Source organism: Tinamus guttatus, unplaced genomic scaffold, assembly GCF_059628265.1.
Source record: "Tinamus guttatus ecotype Peru unplaced genomic scaffold, ASM5962826v1 Tinamus_guttatus_pri_ptg000459l, whole genome shotgun sequence".
Taxonomy (NCBI): Eukaryota; Metazoa; Chordata; class Aves; order Tinamiformes; family Tinamidae; genus Tinamus; species Tinamus guttatus.
Window position 1 is genome coordinate 1992159 of NW_028288993.1, and position 21371 is coordinate 2013529.

Sequence of the window (21371 nt, forward strand, 5' to 3'; positions counted from 1 at the left end):
TGCTTGGGTGATGGCTGTTGACGACGTGCAGGCCACAGGCTGTGGACTTGGCCCAGCTCTACAGAGTTTCTCCAGCTCTAGCCATTTCTCTTCCCTCCTTTCCGACTCCTCATGCACAGGCCAGGAAGGCCGACTCCGCTGGCCAGAAACCCATTACAGCCTCATTAGCCTTTTCTTTCGTGTCCCAGGGAGCGAAAGCCATGGCCAAGCCCACTTTGCCTTCAAACGTTTAGCAGATCGGCCTCCATCTGATTAGTGCCGCTGTGTTTAGAGAAGGTGGAGGGCGGTGAGGAAGGGGGGTCCGCGCCACAGAGAGGGCTGCGAAGGGAGAGGAGGGGGGGGAAAAAATTACTCTCCATCAAAGAGCTGCTTTCCTCTTTGTGGTTTCAAAACGCTTCCTTCTTCCTCAGCTCTCCTGTAATCACTCTCCAGCGTTCGCCGGAGCAATGTTTACATCCAGCACTATTACCGGCAGGGAGACAGGAGAAATTAAGGCCTTCCATGGCCCATTAGGGCCCCCTTCCGCCCCCCTCCCGCGGGCAGGCACACTTCTCTCCCCTCGCCCCTTTTCATCAAACGCCTCCAACTCATGAAGGAATAAAAGCCCTTTAATGGGATTCTGGAGATCTTAAAATCCAGGTGGTTTGTTTAAAAAAAAAAATTAAAAAAAAAGGGAAGGAGGAGGGAAGGGGGGGAAAAGAAAAAAAAACTTGGAGAAAAATGCCAACAGTTCGCTCTTCTTGGCGTCTTTGTTCCTTTTCCACGTTGTCTTGAACCTTTTTCTCTTCTACAGCTCAGCTTGGCAGCCGGGGTGAACTAAGTTTGACTTGGATGGCTAGTGAGACCACACAGAGTTCACCCTGGCTGGAATTAATTTCCGATGTACAGCTGAAGAATCCCATGCGCACACACAAACACAGCGAGCCCTTGCATTTCCTTTTGATTTCCTCGCTGCGCTTCCTTCCCCAGATACAGTTTTTATCAGAAGCAGAAAGGGCTGCGATGGCACTGCAGGCGCTGCCGAGGCGAGGGGCTCAAGCCCAGCATGGAAACGGAGCCAGCGGCGCGCGGAGCCTCTTAGATGTTAGGCAGGCGAGCAGACGTGTGAAAAATGGCGAATGTTGGACAACAATAAATGTGGATTCTGCCTTTTTTTATTTTTCGTTGTTGTTCACGAAGGGTAAGAAAGGATAGTCATATGGTACTGGCACTTGACTGGGGCTTGAGGTCTGATTCCAATTCCTTGTTTAACCGCAGATTTCCTCCAAATAATTCTCGTAATCTCTTGATTCCCTAGCTGAGGTCAGGGGCCCATTGTTCTACACCCTGTAACAACACAATAGGACACAGTTCCTGCCCCAAAGAGCTTACAGTGCAAACAATCAAAGAATGAAAAAGAGAGCCGGGCCTGCCTGCAGTTACACCCTGGTGTTAAACTGAAGATTGGAACCAGATCTCCTGACTCTCTAGGTTTCGAGTCTTCTGCAAGCTGAGGGGTTGTAATGTTTTTCTGGCTTCTATCTTTAGATTCGTACTGCGGTGTTAAGTGCTGTCACAATATAAAATATTGAACCTATTGGCCTGCTGAGCACTGGGGAAGTGGGAGCCGTATTTATCGTGGGCAGCTATGCTTATATGGGAACGACAGCTGTGTGCGGGAGTGGTTGGTGGTTCATACTTAGCACTAAGAGCGGGAGGAAAGAGGTTGAGAAGTTGGTTAACCTCCCAGGTTACTGGGCTTCATGCGAAGCAGAGCCGCAGAGACCGGTGCTGCTGTGAGTCTGGTGTCTGCCCATGGCATTGCCTCAGACTCTGTCAAATTCAAGCCCAGTATGCAACCCTGGGCACCAGTCTGGTTCTCTTTGTAACAGATTCCTCAGAGTTGTGGATGACGTGGTCATGGAGAATCATAAGCAGGGCTGGAAGGATCTTACAAAGTCACCACATCCATTCTTTTACCTCCAGATGACTTCACCTATGTCTGGCACCCTTCTAGGAGGAAAATAATTTCTTTTAACTTTGGAAGTTCACGAGTCGGGGTATGTGATGAGACTTGTTGTGATCCAACATGAGAGTAGAAGAGGTAGCAACAAGGGCAAGGCTGGATGAGTGGGGCCATGGCACCCACATGAACACAACCTGGGTCCCTTTTGCACTGGGGACCCAGTGCAGTACTGGGGACATGCTTTTGTAGAGCCCATGCTCCACAGGGGTGTTCGCAGCACGCAATCCTGGCGAAAAATGGCAAACTTCAACAAGGTTCTGGTTGTACTAGCAACACCATAAAGCATTGATGTGCCCTTTGTGAGTGAAGAAACAAAACTATCTAGAGAATATCACGGGTGGATCATTTGATGAAGAGAGGATCTTAGTGTGGCCAGGAACCTTGCAAAGTTCGTTGCTTTGTTTGAAGTCTCAGCTTTCAAACAGCCTGATAATAGAGTAAGCAGGAATGTGTGCACACACACATGGATACCCCTCAATGCCTTTGTTTTCTTTACACAGCCTTCCACCTGGAAAGTACTTCATTGGCACAACTTGGGCTACAAGTTTTTAATGCTATTAGGGGAAAAATCAGTTATGTTCATGTTGTATGTTTTCCTTTCCCTGCCTTGTTTACGTGAGATCTCTTTGAGATCTCTAATTTCTTCCATATTCAGCTGCAGGATAATTAACAGTTTCTCAATGTACCAGAAGATGGGTTCAAGTTGCAGAAGCCTTGCTTTGAATTCAGCTTCTCTAACTTTAGAAATCACAGACAGTTGCACCTCTGTCTACGTGAGCACGGAGCTTACATCTCCAAAGTATTCTAAAGCAGAGATTTATGTTTTAGCCTCCCTTTATGGTCAAGGGGAAATACAAGACACTTTTAGGTCCAGATTGAGTTGCTTTATTTCAGATACCTTTATTAGGAGAGAAGAATCATTCAGTTGAACTATTTCTTCTGATTATAAATGGAGTCACATTGCTGGTATAAGTAGAAAAAATAGCAGTTTGCTGGTTTCTCACCTCTGCTTCCATGAGTCACCAGTTTAGAGCCTTAGGTTTGTAAATGGCCTCATCTTGCTTGATTCGTTTTGAAGAAAGTAATGATCCCTTCTGGTCACTCTCCTGCCTGACGTCCAGGCCTTGATTTCATATTTGGATGGAGAGGGTTGTGCGGGAACAGAAGTTTTAGGCGATGGAAGGGTCTGTTCCTGCATCTAAGCTGCTGGATAAACCTTTTTTCTTCTAACCCAGGGATGGCGGGTGTGACTGTACATTAAAATGAGCACAACTAGGTCTTCTGAATATTCTTGTTTTTTTCCTGTAGTTCAGAGAAAAAAAGTGTGGAAATGAACATGGATCCCTGAACATGCCTTTCAGCGGGAATTACACTTTAGGTGTATGGTTCTGTGGAAATACTGGAAAAGAGAGAGGGGAACATGTCTTAAGACAGTGCTCACTTATGCCAAAATGAAACTCCAAAAATGAGAGATAGGCATCAAAACTGTAAGAAGATTTAAAATGTAAGGAGTCTATTTGCCTTCTGGATTTAGTGCGTTTGGGATCTATTTGGGTCATACTTTCAAGGTTTGCAAAGAAACTTGTTTCGTTTTATTTATTTATTTTTCTTCGAATGAGAACTGGGACTCTCATGTAATTGCTTGTTTCCTGGACTTGGGGCCTTTAAGTGAATATCAAATATCCTGAGATTTGTGTTAAAGTCACGAGTTGGTAATGCTGTTTTATGTTACTTTAGAGAAGATTTTATTTGCGCACTAGACATAGGTAGCTTTGACGTTGCCGTGCAAACAGAATCATCATTGGTGTTTGTTAGTTCTACTAATAGCTATTTTAGCTGCACTTGATATTTTCTCTAGTGAAAATCTATTTCCCTGGAAAAAATTGGGAACGTATCAAAATGTTTGTTTTAGGTAAAGCTGAAAAGGTTCCTCTTGACTTCAGTATGTCTTCCCTTATACTACACACTGTGTAATAAAGCATGAATGACCTGGACTCTTGTAGTGTATTTGAAATGCTGAAGTGGAAATAAGACAGTTCTTATTAAAAAGAACCTTTTTTTTTGAAAAGAAAAGAAAAAGAAATCAAAACAAACTATTCTCACTAGATTTCATCTACTCCAGAGTCTCAGAATTTTGGCTTTTCATCCCACTTTGAGACCAAGCCAAGTATTAGAAATGCAGAAATCTCAGAATATTTTGCCATGTAAACATTCAACTTTTGACTAGTCTATTTCGTTATTTCAGGCTAGAATAAAGATTTTGATAGAAGCACCATAATAGAATTTATTTGGCAATTAATACATCTTTTATTTTCTTGTTCCTGGCTTTTCACTTTTATTGTTGATCTGTTTCAAAAACAGCTGTTGCAGGCCGAGGAAGAACATACCTTGATGCAATTTTAATAAGCACAAAGAGGCTTAAATTATAGAAATAACTGTCTCTGTCACACACTAGTAGTTTTATTCTCCATTTGGCAGATGTATGGTGGATAAAATTGTACATGAAGGGATGAAGGGGGAGAGACTCGGATAAGAGTGGTAGTATCTGATCCAGGATAATCAAGGAGACGGATCCATGCAGAGACTTATTTTATTTTCTGTTGGCAATTAGCATTAGTAATATTGTGTCTGGAAAGCTGGAACTGCCACAGATAATGACATTATTGCTTCTGAGATGATTTATCCATCTCTAATAAGGATGACTTGAATCAATGAGGGATGTGGGGACTCAGCACCTCTTGAAGGCACTCTCTTATGTGCTTCTAATCAAATAAAAAGTTTTAGATATCCATCATCAGGTGCAAAAACAGTTTGCTGTAATGCAGTAGGATGAAACAGTGCTCTCAATATTGCACAACTGCATTGCTGTCTGTGCCCAGTTAAGGCTGCCGAATTAATTCACATGCTCCTCCTGAGATATGAAGGTGTCTGTCATCGCCTTTTTCTTTTGGCATTTTCCTCTGCGTTCCAGTGACCGGGATTGGGTTGTGTGGCAGCAGCTAATTTTTAGATGCCTTTTGGGGGTCCAGTCCCTGTTTTTGTTTTGGGGCTAGAAGGTCTGGACATCGCTCAGGGACCAAAACAGCAGTGAGGACGGGTTCATTGCAGTGCTGAGGCTTGGCCGCTGAGCTGGTGCCTGTCCCCCAAGCCCTGGTGTCCGTCCAGCGAGCCCTAGGCTCTGCTGGTCCTTGTTTGTCACCAGGCTGTGAAGTCCTGGCTCCTTCTGGCTTGCATCTGAGGCAGGAAACCTGATTCTCGCCTTCCTGGAATTACAGCAGCTCTGCTCTGATGTAAATTCACCAGCTGCCAGCGAGCTACCCTTTGTTGATATAATGCAGAAGACACAAGAGATGGGTCTGAATGGTAGAAATCACCCAATGGAGAGCGTTCCACCTTTGCAGCGTTCCCAGGCAGGCTGCGCTCCGCTCCTCCTTTTTCAGCTGCAGTAAAAATGCACCGACTTTGTGCCCTCAAGGTGCAATTCCTGTTCCTCATCAGTGCTGAGAGCGAGGGAGAAACTGGGGGACAGAGGGTCAGCAATGCCCTGAGCTACCTGGAGGAAGAAGGAAGCGCAGAACGTGGGGTTCCCATCGCCTGCGTTGCGGCTCCCAAACACGCTCTCCTGACAGGCTGAGCCAGGAGATGTCTTGAACCCTTGAGCCAAAACGCGGGCCGCTGGCTGAGCTGCGATGCGAGTTCTCGCTTGCCTGAGAGCGGCAAGGACGGCGCTGCCAGGCAGTGCCCCGCGGCCGCGCTGCTGCGGAGCGCCCTCGGCTGCACCGCCATCAAAAGCAAAGAGCGCTGGCGTGCGCCCCGGGAAGGTGACCGCGCGCGTTGAGCAAAGATCCTCCAGCCCAAGGGAATGCAAAATCCTTTCTCATCCTGTCTGCGCTTTTCTTTTTCTTTCTTTGTGGTGTGTCTGGGCAGAGAAGAGCAAGCTGGGGCATTCTCCACTTGCTATCTCCTGAGGAAGGTTAGGGGAGTCGGGAGCCAGCGACTGACGCGCCCCATTCTGTCGCAACGTCCCAACATCAACACCCTCTGATCTATGGTATCTTGAGAGTTTGCAGCTCTCGTGTGGAGCTCGAGTATGAATAAGGGCCCCCTAGTGTATTGGGAATCGGGCCTGTGGGTCTCCCGTGTCAAGTGAGTCATAATGTATTAGATCCGAGGACTTCCCCCACGGGTGTTTAGTCTCAACAAACCCAGCTAATTCAGATTTAACTTAGCTCTTAATATGCTACATTGCTGAGTCTTCTAATTAATGCCACATGTTGCAGTCAGCTGTCATACTGAATAAATGTTTACAAAGCTATTAATGTACTGTATTTGTAAACCAGACCAGCTCCTTTTTGGAAATCATGTGGTATGTGTTTTCCCCTCAAAGATGAAAAAAAGAAGTATTTTAGCAGTAATGAGTACTTTATTTTTGCAGCAACAGCCACTTCCCAAGAATTTGTTGCGAACTTTCTTGAGCTGCAGCCATGATCTGGGGAAGGGGCAGAGCGACAAAGCTTGGGCTCTTGCACAAACCCTCTGCCTGGCAAAGGGCAGTTCCTGACCTGTTTGCCACCACGCTTGTCCACGGTCAGACCGAGCCCGTGATGGGAGCGCGTAGACGGCTCTGCCATACGCAAGGACCCAACTGTCTCCCTCCTCCTCCTACCACATGAGTGGTCACGTACAGCCACAACTGCAAAAAAAATATTGAAATGTCACCAAGCAACCTGGGGGCCTTTTCTAGGTCCCTAGCTGGCCATCGGGGTCTGCATGGGGCTGGGACTCCACCACCAACGGGACGGGAGGGATGGGGCTGTTAGGACTGGTGAGACAGGAGGTTCTCCCCAGCGCTGCTGCCAAACTGCTCTGCACAAGTTCACGTTTCCTTTTTGCTTAGGTTGGTTTTGGTTGTGTGGCTAATTCCTTCCTACGATCCTAGGGAAACAGTTTTGTTATGCTCTGATTCATGCACTTCTGTTTCATGTTTAATCTGTTGCAGAAGTAACAGGAGATGCCAAAGCACTTGGAAAAGGTTTGTCAGGGTAGGCTTGGGGTCTGTGCTGTTCTGCAGGTTCTTCTGTCACTTCAGGCAAGACACTTAGACCTGGGAATTTAGCCTCCCAGTGCCTTGAGAAGGTGACTGTCCCTTACAGAGCTAATTGAAAAAGCTCTAATTCCTGCAGTAGATAAAGAATCATCAGGGTTGTTTTTCCCTCTTTTTAACCAGCCACAATATGGCTTAATGCACTTTACATTTTGGAAGTGTAAATAGTTGTTCCCATGCAAGTAAACTGAAGCAAAATACATAACGGCTTCACTGGTGGAGCTTGGCCTGGAAGAAAACTGAGGCCCTTCTGCTCTGCAGCCTTCGGGTAGGTTCCCTGAGACAGGGATGATCTGGAGACCTGACATCTAAGTGTGGCACCATCAAATGGCTGCAAATCCAGCATTGCCTCTTGAGGCAAAAGCAAGAGCATTCTTCTGATGATCGTCCACACCTAGCTAAAAAGCTTAGAGCAATTGCAATATAGCAATAAGCTTGGAAAAGCTTGGGTGTGAAACATTTTTTTCATTCTTTCTGTTCTGCATAGCTATCAGGTAGTAATGAGCTACAACCTGGATGCAGATTATGTTCCTCAAAAAGGGGAGGAGGTCCTTCTTTTCAGAAAATATTTGCTAAGTGCTTCACCAGCATGAGACTGTACAAGTTAAGAAATGCACCTTGCAGCTTTTCTGTTTTGTTTTGTGTTTGTTTGCAAGTGGTCTCTGAAGCAGGGCTGAGGCAGTGGGAGCTATTGGCTCTCTTGGTGCACAGTGGTGGGTGGAAGGTCATCCTGTCCCATCTGCTTCTTGCAAGGTGGGCTATCTCAGCGTCCTGTGGGACTTGGAATGCACTGTCAGAAATTACCAAATACTGTGGCTAAATAGGCATTGTCCTAATAACCGCATGACGGGAAGCGACTTAGATGCTGTGTAAGAGTCTTCTTGGTGGAGGAGGAGGTGACCATTGAGTTGTTCAAGTTGCTAGTGCTCCTTGATACGGCTGAAATAGTATCTCCAGCCCTTGGAGCTTCTCTCTTTTTCCTCTCTCACCCTACACACAATGTGATTTCTTTTCTGTGCATCCTCCAGACCTCCCTGTCTCCCACCCTGTCCTCCCGCAATCCTCCCACTCATTCCACGACCCAAGGGTTGTGTCCGCGCCGTGGGGCAAGAGCTGGGGTGGGGAAGGTGGCACCTCTCCTAGCACAGCTCGCACAGCCATGTGTGCCCAAGTATTAGCTGCGTCAGGTCAGACCGGAGTCTCGGTGACTTGGACCTTCACCTGTGGGCTTTGCTAATGGAACGTGACATGTTAACGCACGGGCCGTCTGCTCGGCGCTGGCAGGGGTGCGAGGCAAGACGGGTTTTAATTTGGGGCCGTGGCTTCAGTGCGACTCCCGGATCCCCCTGGACCATGTTTTGAGCTGCTGCCCGCACTCCTAAACCCCAGCCCTCCTGCCCTCACTTGGGTCTTCACCAAAGCTAAGCGCCTACCTGCTCTGGGCACAGAGCCGTGTCCTCCCCGTCCTCGATCCCCCTTGTTCCCAGCCCGCCTCGGCGGCGGGAGCGTGCTCCTGATGCTAACCTCCCCTCATTAGGCAGAACATTCCTCTTTTTAACCTCTTTAACCTGCAGCATTCCCGGTGGGAGAACCCTGTCTCCATACTTCTCAACCGCTCCTAATTAGATTGGGCATTTCTTGCCTCCACTGTATATTTACAATTTGGGAACAGGAAAAAATACAGCCTGCACTTAAGGGCTTTCTTCCCTTCATTTGCTTCCCCTACTTGATATTTTGGACAGCAGGAGGTGGAAATTTTAGAGCCTGAAGGAACAAAATATGTTCGGGAAGGAGGATCTGTGGCAGTATAGATCATTCCTTGGGCAGCCCTAATTTTGTATCTGCCTGGATTTTTATATCAGCTTTCTCTTTTTTTTTTTAAATTTATTTCCCTCCTCCTTTCCGCTCACCCATGCTTGTGCACCCCCCTGCCCTGTTGTCTGCCTTTTGCTCTTATTCTGCCATCAGCCTTTTAATAATATTATTGTTGATGTCTTTTCATTCCTGATGCCAAACCTGATTTGGAGATCGCAGGACTGAGGGTTTCATTGCAGACAGAAAACTGAAGTCCTAAGTGACTGGAGCCCTCAGCCAATCTAATTGTTATTGACGTTTGTGTCTGATTGTTCATCAAGGGGGATTTGACTCGCAGGCCAAATCATTCTATTACCAGGGCTCCTTTCAGCCTTCTCTCGAACACAAAAACCCGACCCGGGCAGCGGCAGAGGAATCAATGGCAATATCACTGGGTGTCCATCTCGCTGCGTGCGAGCGCAGGAGGAGGAGGAGGAGGGACGAGGCCATGCATGGCCCGTTTGCAATGGAAGGGCCTGCAAAAGATTGGCAAAATGACCGTATTGCATTACGGGGAGAGGCATAAAAAGGATCTCATTAAAGAACTACCGCTTGCCTGGCAAGGTGAAGGAGGCAGAGGAAGGAGGGGCTGGCAGGGCTAATTATATTAAGGTCATTTCACCTGTCAAAACTTTCCCTTTAGTGGTGTCCCTGGTGCCCTGGGATAACATCCAGATTTGTCCTGAATGGCGTCTCTGTTCCTGCTTAGGAACCTTGACTGGTGGCTCATGAAGCAAGTCGCATGAAAGGCGCCCCGAAGGCACCTTGTGCCTCCTTTTCACCTCCCGCTTGCCTTTGATTTTCTTTTTTTCCTTTTTTCTGCTTCCCCCTCTTGGGTTTCACAGCAGGTCATGAGGAAACCCCGGTTCTCTTGTGCTTCTGTCCGTTGCTCGAGCTTCCCCCAGGAAAGCGCCAAGCCAACTAGCGCTCCAAATTCACCGAATCCTGCTCAAACTCATAATCCTTTGCCCTGTGGTTTGTGCTCAGCCTGGATGAAGGTTCCTGTCTGTGCTTCTCTAACTCATTTACACCCAGCTCTAATGCCAGTACATCCCCCTTGAAAGCTCTCCTCTCCTAGCGAGCAGAGAGGGGTGCAACGCGGCTGATTTGGTTCATAAGACCCAGGGTTGAAATGGGGCCTCCAGGTCAGTGCAAATGGAGGGATCCAAACAGCAACATGAGAAGCTCTCAGTATTTTTCATCTAAAACAGGCAAGGATGAAGGGGAAGCTGATAAACCAAAGTCCTGTTGGCAAACCCTAGAGTTACCTGGCTTCCCTCAGGAGGTTGTTTTGAGTCGTTAAGTTGCTTCATTTTCTAGGTGTTTGGGGTGGGAAGAAGCAGATTTCTACAGTTAACCCTTCTCCCAGGGTAGGTGGAAGCTGTGCAGGCCTCGCCCTGCTTATATTAACAGGTACGAGCAATTTGGGAAAGAAGGTGGTGGAAGTTACACAGTAGGATTCATTCACGATCCTGTGGGTTATACCCATCGCTGCAGAAACAGAGCAGAAATTTCGGAGATCAAAGGCCTCTCACCAAAAGTTGCTACCTAAATGCATTGAGTAGAATGAGAGAGAACTGCACAACAGGCAGAAGCTCACGAAATCTGCGTGGCCTTTGGCAACTCGCTCAGTGAGTCAGATTTATTCTGCTGAAGTAGCATCATTGGAGTTGAGAGATGGATTTGGCTTAACATGCCCCGTCTTTGATAGATGCTTAAGAATGGGAGTGAGTCATGGTCAGCTGTGACATACAGTAGAATCTGATGAGTTTCCCTAAATTGAGGCATATTTGGATCCTGGGATTGGGTTTGTGGGCAGGAAAATGAGCACAACCACACGGTTGCTGTTTCAAATAATTACTGCGTTCGAGAGGTGAGCAAAAGGCGTTGGTCTGTGGATGCAGAGTGGAACTGTGTCATGGAAATTGCTGTTAAGCATCAAATGCTGGTGGTCTGTATTTGGTCCTGTTAATTGTGTTAAAGGGCCCTTAGTGTAGAAAGAAGGATTTTTACGAGGCAAAAAACTCTGTTTACCATTTGGACTTGTGAGAAGGCCTGAGGGAATCTCATTTCAAACTGTGAGACTGGTAACTCTCTGGCAACCAGGCTCTGCTGTTCTGAGGTCTCCCCGTATCTTCTCGCACACAACCACCACCTTTGCTAGCAGCCTGCCTCCTGTTCCTCTTCAACTGTTTGCTGAAGCACTTTTCTTCTGTTCCTACTGCTGCTGAGCCAGCTTCATCCAGCAGCACCGTAACTGCTCGGACCCGTCCTTGACCTCCTCCTTGCGGTGTATGGGTTTTGTGAGGGCTCTTAGGAGATAGTTCCAGAGAAGGGCTCTGGTCTCCATTGCTGACACAGACGGCAGTGTAGATGGACAAGATGCTTCTTTCCCTAATGAATAAGGGAATATTCCAGAGGAGAGTGCTGTGCATTCATGCTCAGTGCTTGCTAAAATGCACCTTTGGGGCCAGCCCAGGTGGTAGTGTAAAAATACTACAGACCCCTGAGGACATTAAAGATGCCTGAATCCCCCTTCTCCCAAGCAGGAATTTCAGCTTTGGCCCTGAGCAGGATGGATGAGTGGTTTTGAATGCTGGTGCCCCTTTTAGAAAAGAGCATGCCGGAATTTCACTCTTATTGGAGACGATGGGAAGCACAAGAATGTGCTGGATCTGGCACCAGAGCATCCGTCCCCCATCTCATTTCTGACAGGTGTTCAGAGCAGCCAAATGAAACCGGGATGGGGATGAGCCTCCCAGTGCAGGGATGTTTCCAGGGCAGTAACCTGAATCATTTTAAAGAGCAGAGCCCGGGAGACAAAGCAAGGCATTGTAGGCAGCAAAGGTTGAATAAGAAGACCCTTGGGAGCCCCACCACTTCTCTCTTTAATCTGATCAGCAAGCAGCATTCTTGTAATTCCCTCCAGGTCACTCTGAATTCCTTCGGTTTCTCAGCTAGGTTGAAGCCTTCCCTTTGGATATTAAATAATCTCTAGGCTTAGAAAAAGCATTGGAGCAGGAGCAATGCAAAACTTAATCTACTTAATATCAGAAACCATCGGGAAATTTCAACACACTTCTTCCAACACCTAGGGCTCAGTAATTGAAGAGTTAGCTTGCCTTGTGCTCTCTGCTTTTAAACTGCTTCGCAATGCCATTCTGAAAAGGATGCTCCTGGCATGATGTTTAACACAGCAGACCTGTTTAATACAGGTGAAGCAACAGTTGCAGCTCTAACTCAGACACTGGGCAGCCTGCTCCTCCACAGGATGGGAATTGTACAGCTTGGAGAACCCTGCAGTTGGTCAGGGAAGCAAGTGTGACATTGCAGCCATTACTCGTGTGCCTCAGCTGACCACAGCTGCTCCTGCACCTGAGGCCTTTCTGCAGCCACGGGGCTTCTCGCTGGGCTCCCGCGTGTGCGTCTGTCCGTGAGCAGAGGTGCTGCCGCCTGGAAAAGGGAGAGCTGCTGCTCAGTGTGCTCTGCCTGTCCCCTCAGAAGTCTGCCAGAACCTGCATTTGTTCACTGAAAGTCACGCTACGAAACATATTTACTCGCTCAGGAATCAGGCAAAACTTCTAATGAGTGGGAAGATGGATGACAGTGCAGGGAAAGGGAACAGGTGACTTAAAGCTAATGAAAGCCAAGCTGTCTTGATATTCAAATCTCTTCTCTGGGGCATGGTACAAGGCATAAATGTAGAATGATTCAAGGACGATGAATCAAGATGATTAAAGCTGCTTTTCCATGTCCTCGGTGCAAAGTGAAGAAGAGTTGGCATTGCTGGCCTTGCTTGTTCCTGCTGCCACATGAAGACTCTTCCACAGACCTCAGTGGTTGGAAATTCCAACCTTACATGAAATTCCAAAAATTTCACTGAAGATTTCAATTATCCTGAAGACATAGAATTACTTTGAGAAGTAAAATGTTGTTATTCTTCTGAAAACTTTATTTAGAATAAGAACAAAATTTCTTCCAAAATACGCACGAGAAATGGTTTTTACCCTGGAAGTGCATAGCCCGAAAACTCAAAAAACATTAAGTCACCAGATTCCTTTTATATGTGAGGTCTGAGCTTATTCTCCTGGGCATTTATAAAGTCATTTTTGGGGTATAAATGGTCTGATGTCAGGGAAGGAAAAAGTGTCTCTAAGTCTGCCTGCCCCATCTTCGGTTTGCTATTTCTTTATCTTTTCTCCGTCTTAAAAGATCTGCTGCTGGTGACTGGTTATGAAGCAAGTTCAAAGTGGCCACTGACATTTTTTGAAGGGGGGTAATTTGGTGCAATTATTGTGATTCTCCCTCCCCTTTGCAGACAAGTGCCAGGTTCTCTTCCCGAAGCAGAAGGTGGAGGAGCTGGACCCGCGGGGGCTGCGCGCCGGGGCGCTGCGTTGGCGCGGGTGCCTGCGAGCCGGGGAGCATCGCGCTGCCCGGGTCCCGGAGCGGCTCCGCAGCCGCCCCCAGCGCAGCCGGGCAGTGACACTGTCTGCGCCGGGCGCCTGCGGCGGCTCCGCCGCAGGAATCGGGCTCCGATGGCTGGAGGCATCCGGAGGTGCGTTGCCTTAGTCAGAGCTGGGCCTGGCGGCGAGAGCAGAGCTTGTGCCAAGCGCCTGGGTGGTTCCTTGGTGACTCTCTAGCGGGTCTGGCTGACTGGCAGCTCCAGGCTGGAGCTTGTGCTCTGCACCAGCCATGCCGGAATTTGCAGTGAAAGTGGCTGTTTTTCCTAGATTATCACATGCCTCAAAACTCAGAGCTACGCTTAGCCTTGCAGGGCAGGTCTGAAATCCTTGTGGTAGCAGCAATGCAGCTCTGAGAAGAGGGGCTTTGGTGAGTCCTTGTCACAGGGTGCAGTGGCTGATGCCTGTGAACCGTTCGGTGTCTCTGCTTGCGCGAGGATTGAGTTTCTGCTGCATCTCTTTCCCTGGCAGAAAACATCAGCAGATGCTTCTGATGAAGCAGACATGCTCCTAAGTAGGAAAAATCAGAAGAAATAGATTCACTTCCCTGCTGGGCTTCTGACTTAAGCTGATGTGGGCAAGCTTGCTAAGGACCTAACCCTAGATTTTTTCAGTGTTGTGATTGCCTTGAGGAGTCCTAAGATCTTGGCTGTGGGGTGGGTGGGAAGAAGACTCAAGGGTGAAGGCTGAAGCTCTGGGAGCTCCTGTGTGTCCCGGGGGCCCTGGCAGAGGTGCTGCCGTACTGCGTGTTCAAGGAGCACATGGGAGCCGTGCAGCGCGTGCGGGGGCTTCCTTCACAGCTCGGCATCTTCCTCCATCACCTCCTTTCCTTCCATCTCCTGGAAGGGGCTGGGACAATTTTTTCTCTAGGTTTGGTGTCCCCTTCTGATCACTGCAGAGTTCCCTTGTCCTGTACCCTCATTGGAAAAAGTCATGTTCAGTGACTTCTTCTGTTTTAAGCAGCGTAATTGCTAGGGAAAACGTCCCCTCTTCTAGTGGCTTTTCTTTTATTGTCATGTTTAGGGAGTTTTTTTGCATGTCATAACATTTTGTCTGTTTTTTCTGAAATCGTTCCATGAAGGAATGATTGTTTGCACAAACGGACTGACATGTTGATACAGGCTGACAACTGCATGGCTAAGACCAAAATAAAATGTAAAGTAAACACATTTGCATAAGTTTATAATATGACCCAGTTCCTAGGAGGCAGAGGAAATACGGAGATCTGAATCTCCACAGCTTATCTTCCATCTCCCCTTTCTGCTTCTCCCCTCATTCTTAACCTCTGCTCCTTGAATGCCATGGGAGCGTTGTTGAATTTTTCCATTTGGATTGGGAACACCAGGTCCCCTTGTGTTTCTGTCCTGCTTAGGAGGAAGGGCACGGAGGAGGGAGCATTCCCAGCTTTCCCTCCATGTGAAACTGGTCAGTCTTTCTATCCTTTTTCTTCTCGGTTACACTTTAAAAGGCTTCTGTCAATGTATTTTCTGTCATTCTAAAATTGCATTGACATCCTGCTGTTCTGTGTCATAACTATGTACCATCTCCAAATGCTGATTTTGGTACTAGCTGTTTCTCAAGCTGCTTGTGGCATGATTTCCTAAAGGAAAGGAAAGCTTCTGAGATCTTTTTTCCAGATGAAGAAACATAGAGCAGAGCAAGTGGCTTCTTCATGGCCATCCGTTGCCTTGGCGGAGGTGTTTGTCCTGGTTTGGCGCAGGGTGGATCGTCAGTGCTCAACGACTTGGCAGCAGTGCCACTGCCTGACCTGCATGTGTGGACTAGCTGGCGGTGGCAGCACTTGCCCAGAAGCCCAAAAAAAGAAATGTGAATCTGCAAAGCACACGTTGAAAGGCATTCTCTAATCGTGGCTTTCCACCAGGAGCCAAAGACGACCTTGTGAGCAACCTGCAATTAACCTGTTCTCCTGAGGAGGAGGAATGAAGGAGGCCTGGTGAGGCGGATGGCAAAAAAAGAGAAATGGCTACAACTGACTTTCGGATAGTAAGGATGGACCGTGGGTCCAGCCCTCAGAAAGTCATTGCCTTGGCATGCATAATCTCGTCTCCTCATCAGAGGCTTGTCTGGCTTTTGGGTTTTCTATAAGCAAATGTTGGTCAAGGAACTGCTAAACTCAGCACAGGGCTGTTATCGGCTCCGGGAGCCCCAGGAGTCTGACAGCCATCCCCAAGGGGACGGTCATATCCCTGGCGCAGGGCTTTAAAGCCGCTGAGGGAGGGCTGGGCTGCACCTCCTAACAGCTTTGAGCACAGTCGCTGCCCTTTCGACACGAAGCAGCCAACTGCTGCTGAGTTATTGGGCTGATATTGCCCTGATGAGCAATCCCATATTGTGGGGATCAGAATAACCCGGTTTCCAGCACTTCTGAAGGGAATTAGATGCTGTGGTCTCTTAGGACATGAGGATTTTATAGACACAGTCCTTTAGCATGTGAATTTCTAGAGGACGGGGAGATATAAGTGAATATTTCTCTCCAGCTTTCCTTTTGGCAATTCTGGGCCAAGTTTTCCGCCATGGTGCGGTAGCTTCTGCAGATCCCTTTTTCCATGGGGAGCTGAAGTTCAGCTCTCGGAGCCGGGGGTCCTGCTGCCATGGCCCTAATGCAGCTCCCCATCTCGCAGGCCTGCAGCAATCCCTGCAGCTCCCTGCTCAGCCCGAGCTCCCTGCGGAGCTGGAGAGCCAGCCGGGAAAGGAGCCGGATCCGTGCCAATCCCTGCTGGTGCTGGGCGGAGCACAAGGGAGCTTGGGGGTCACACGTCCGCGTGGCCACTGCTGGGGACTTGGCGGGTGACATTGCAACCAAGTCGAGTGACACAAGGGTGCTTTGTCATGGCAAAGTAATCTTGCAATAGCTTTGTGTTATTTACAGGGCTTTTTTGGGGCCGTTTCATGTGTTGGTGAGTCTAACAAGAAAAACATGTGTTTATGAAAATCCTAGACACAGTGTCCCCACAGCCAGACCCTTCATGTGTATTTATTTTGTCAGACTTTGGGTGTGCCGCTCTCTTTACGGGAATTGTGCACCCAACCTTAAACAGTGACAAAATTCGGAATTACAGACCCTAACTTTGATTCTCAAGAAGCGCTCGGCAGGAGGATGGGCAAACGGGGCTGCGACATCAGAACGATTCACCCAGTATGATTATCTCATTAGGTTTCCTCAAACAGGGACAATTTAGGTAAATAGTTTTAAGAAGTTAAAGAATATCTATTGTGGGATGAAAGAAGGGCTGTGGAGGAGTTTGTTCACATTCACATTTGGAGTTTCGGGGCATTTTTATGTGACAGATGTCCAGTTGAGGACACTGCAATACTTTGTGAGTTCCTCTGTGGTTCTTCGCAGGTTTTGTGGCTTTTAGGGTTTTCTTGGAGCTGGGAAGAGTTTTTGATGTGCGTGAGAAAAATTTGTGACCATCTGTGATCACTGGGTTTGGGTCTGCTAAAATTTGTGTCCCACCCAACATGTTCCTATGGGCAGAATGCTCGAGTATGAGCAGAAGTGAACATTGTTCACGAGATCTTAACCATGCTGCCCCCTGCTCCCCACTGATAATTTCATCTTAACCAAAATGGGAGACATAACTCTGAATTTCTAGGTTTTGAAGGTTTTTTGGAGGAGAAGGGAAAATCTTGCGTCTGAAGCTGAACTAGGTTTTGGAAGCACTAGGTTCTCGTTCCTGGCCTTGCTGCAAGTTTTCTGAGAAATCAGAGATGAGTTGCCTATTTCCTTCCTCAGCCTTAGTACCGTTATTTCTAAGTCGGGAATTGGGAGCCATTTTTTGACTCTAATTGCCTCTATTTAGACCACAGCTTCTGTTAAGTAACTGGAACTTGACTTGAAACTGTGTGCCCAGACACGAACAAGAAGCTAGCCTGAAAATTTGCTTGTCTGACATTTTTCCTAGCTAATATATCAGATAAAATTGAGTGCAAGATGAACATGGCTTGTTCATGACTCCAGTCTAAACAATATCTAGACAGTCAAGTGCTAGTGCAGCAGTTTTTTTAAGCCAACATAGTCATGCCAGTGCATATGTGGGTGGCACTGAATTGGAACTGGGTATCTTAATAGCTCCTGTCATCTACTACTACAAAAGTTAAGAACCTGAAAACTTGACTTCAGGAGCAGAAGTAGAGGAGACACTTTGGAGATACTAAGGATGTCACGTCGTCTCTCGGTGGTTTTGAGGGATGGTTAATAAATACAAGTCATGGTGGTTCTGCCACTGTGGCTTTCAGAGCTCAGTTGTTCATGGTAGTATGACCTTAAAGTGATGTTGCATGCCTCTAATTTCTGAGAAATCCCTCGTTTCCAGCTTCGTGATTCCCACTGCCCCGCAGGTGAACTTTTCCATGTCTCGAGGAGACACACTGGGGACAAGAGCAGGCTCTGAGCTGACACACATGTGTGTGGAACTGCTGGGAAGCAGCAACCTGATGGTGCTCACACTTCAGATTGTTTACAGAAGCTTTGTAAATCCAGTCCTTTGGAAATATTGTCGTCCTTGCATGGGTATGCAAGAATAAACGAAGTCTGTTGCTTCCATAAAGTGTGGGAGCAATGAGTCACATTATACAGATTGCCTTATGTGCAAAAAATCCCTTCTAGGTGTCAGAAGAGAATGTGCTTTATGCCTATGGCCTGTGTGGTTTGCCAACACATGCTATAAAAATGTTCTGGATGTGTGGCAAACCAGCTAGAGCTGGGAGCTCCGACCAGATCACAGGAACACGCAATCCTGCACGAATGTCCAAAAGCTTTTCAGTGGGAAAAGAGGACACAAAAAAAAATAATAATCCTCAGACTTATAGCAGCATTTGGCAAGGCTCTGGTGTGTCCCTTATAAACAGCACATCTGTCAGATACGCTCCCATGCAAGCTTTTTGCACCGTGTGCTCACATGGAGTTGCTCCAGCTCATGGCAGGACATCCAAGACTGCAAACTCCCTCCTTCCCCTGCTCCAATTGCAGATCCATCGAGGAAGTGAACAGCCTCTTTCTGGAGTTGTCTGTAAGCCAGTTGCATGAGGACCCTTAAACTGCTGCACAGGGTGCTGGATAATATGTATATCTTTATGCTTTTTAAAGGCCTTTTATGAAGAAGGAAGTCAGGCTGGGGCTGGTGAGACTGCAAGAGCAGGGAGTGGGTTGGCTGTCAAGGGTCAGCCTCCCAATAGCCCCATGATCAAAGGCTGCTCTCAGCAGCATGAGTTTATAGGCAGCCAAGACAAACAATGAACAACTTTATCTCCTTTCAGGAAAAAAAAAGGAGAAGAAAAAAAAATGTTACTCGAGTTCCAGGAAACCATTTTTGGACTAGGCAGATTTTGGTCGCTGCTCCTTCCCTCTCTCACACACATAATGCAGCTATTTTGAGATGAAGCGTGATGACAGTGAGATAGCAGAGCAAAGCCCAGCCGTGACCCACGTTGTGCCATGGGTTGGTACCCAGCAAAGCCCAAGCGACTTGACCTGTTTGGTCCTGCTGAGGATCTGGCTTTCCCTGTCACTGGAAGAGCAGCGGGGAGGCTCAGGATTGAACTGTGGCCATTTCCACGAGTTCGATCCCTTCTCCGAAGGTGTTGCCTCATTTGTTTGCAGCTGGAGCGCTGCCCGTTTGGCTGTCCCAGCTGTGGCCTCCCACGTCAGCTGGTCAGAGCACAGCTGGGCAGTTTTAAACACACTGGCTTCAGTGTGAACTTGCTGAATAAAGTGATCAGAGGGGAAAAATATTTTGGGCTCCTGTGTACTTGATTGTTTGTTTGAGAGAAGAGGGGGAGATGAGAATAAAATCTCTTATTCCTAAAATGGAAAAAGTTGCAAAACTTGTAGTTGGGTTTGGATCTGAGGGAGAGGAATCTTCTCAAAATGCAGAGTGTTCTTGATTTAGGATTTCCTGTTGGATACGTTTCAGAAAACAATTTAAGTCATAAGCGGCCAGATTCTCAGCTAGAATAAATCTGTAAAGCTCTGCTGATAGGAATCAATACAGCAACATTGACCCTGGCTAAAGATCTTGGAAGGAGGTTTGGTGGCAAATTGCAAAGATCTATCCTGGTTAATGGATTGAGAGCGGGGGAAGGTCAGCAGGTGAGAGCGTGTCCCAGGATGCAGAACTGCGCCTGGATGTTGGATCCCTTGGCAATGCAGACGCCCTCAGACACCCCCAAATGGGACCTTGAGCCTGTTTGAGAAGATGTAGACGTCTAAACACAGTGGGGGCTGTTAAGTTTGTTTTGTTGCTTACGCCAGATGAGCCTGGGCTGGTCACGCCAGAGAGAGGTAGGAATCTCCTCAACTTCTCCAATTCGGACTTAACCAAACATTGAAGATTCCTGTAGGCATCGCTGCTGTCTGTGCCACATCCTTCTACACGCTGAACATGGGAAGTTCTGTGAGAAAAGCTTTCTGAGTCAGGGTTTAGAGCTGAGAGTAGAGGCAGAAAGCCCTGGGGGCTCGAGAGCACATATTTCCATAGCCTTTCCAGATGTCCCCGGAAAAAAACAGTGGAGAGCTGGAAGAGCATGGACAATTCCAGCGACGAGTGCTCCTGAAAAAATCACTAGGATTGTTGCCCTGAGGTACAGGAACAGGGCCATGGAAACAGAGCTACTGCCGGAATAAGTTTGAAGCAAGCCGGAATGCTTCATCTCCTCTTCCTCACATCCATCCCACTGGTCTCCAAGTGATAAATCTAATACCCTGTTACAGCTTTAGGGATGAGGGGGAAAGGAAGATGACGGAAAAGCTGGGTCTAGACCTGCATATCGAGGCCAGCAGCAGAGCCAGCAGCAGATTAGATCTTCTGATTCTCTGTCCCAGGGTCTCACCACACAAAACTCCGTAGGGCTGTGAAAATACATGCTGTTGGAAAGGCTTTTCCCACCTAGACAGAAAGGGTATCCATAAATGAGTTCCTGTGCCTAGGTGTTCCAGCAGAGAGGTCAGAGCCAAAGCAGAGAGGCTTGTTGATGGTAGAACGTTGATTTTGAGTACATTTTGTTTTTGTTTTTTTTTTTTCTCTTTCATCCTTCCTTCCTCGTCACATGATAGGAAATAGCAACTGCTAGAGATGCGATTACAGAGAGAGGGCTTGCAGAGGAAAAGAGATCCGGCATCTCCTTTCGCTGGTGAGGTTTCTGGATTCAGGAAATTCTCCCAAATGCCCGCACCAGATTTCACGGCCATCAGCCAGGACTGAGCTGTGTCACCTATGCTGTCCCTCCATGATGTCTAATTCTTTCCACTCATGTATTCTGCGTTCTTCTCCCTTTCTCCTATCCTGCAGAGTCAACAGTGCAGCAGATTGTGAGTGACAGCAGAAAATGTGCTACTCTGTTTAATTTTATTGACTTCCAGGTCTTTAAGCCCGTGGTGTTCAGCTTGCCGCCTGCTGCTTCTGCCTCCTATGAGCCACTGAACTGTGGACGTACTGGAATGAGAGCTTGGTGTTAATTTACCTTGCCCCTTCAAAAGGCCTAAGAGAATCAGATACCCACTTCCCCAGGGATTTTAGTGAGATTTAAACCTCCAGTTTCTACAAGGTGCCCTTAAACCGCCCCCAGCCAAAACGCACGGCATTTCCATAACGTGTCTCATTATTTATAAAATTTCTATACAAGTAACAGCCTCGCGTGAAGGTCTCAAGGTGCTCTACACTGATGCCAAGGGATGATCTCATCGGTGCGGTGGAAAGCTAATGAAATCCTGGTGACTGAGAGCGCCATGACATGCTCGGAGCGCAAAGTGGCGGGCAACAGGAGCCAGCTCCGCACCTCCACCCCAATGCATCCCCCCATTCTGCTGCTACCAAGAAGCTGGAAATCCAGTTTAACCATCTGCTTGGGAATTCCCCTGTAGCTGGAGGGGATAAAACATTCTCACACCCCAGCACCAAGGGTGCGGTTGCGGTGGGGGACGCATGCG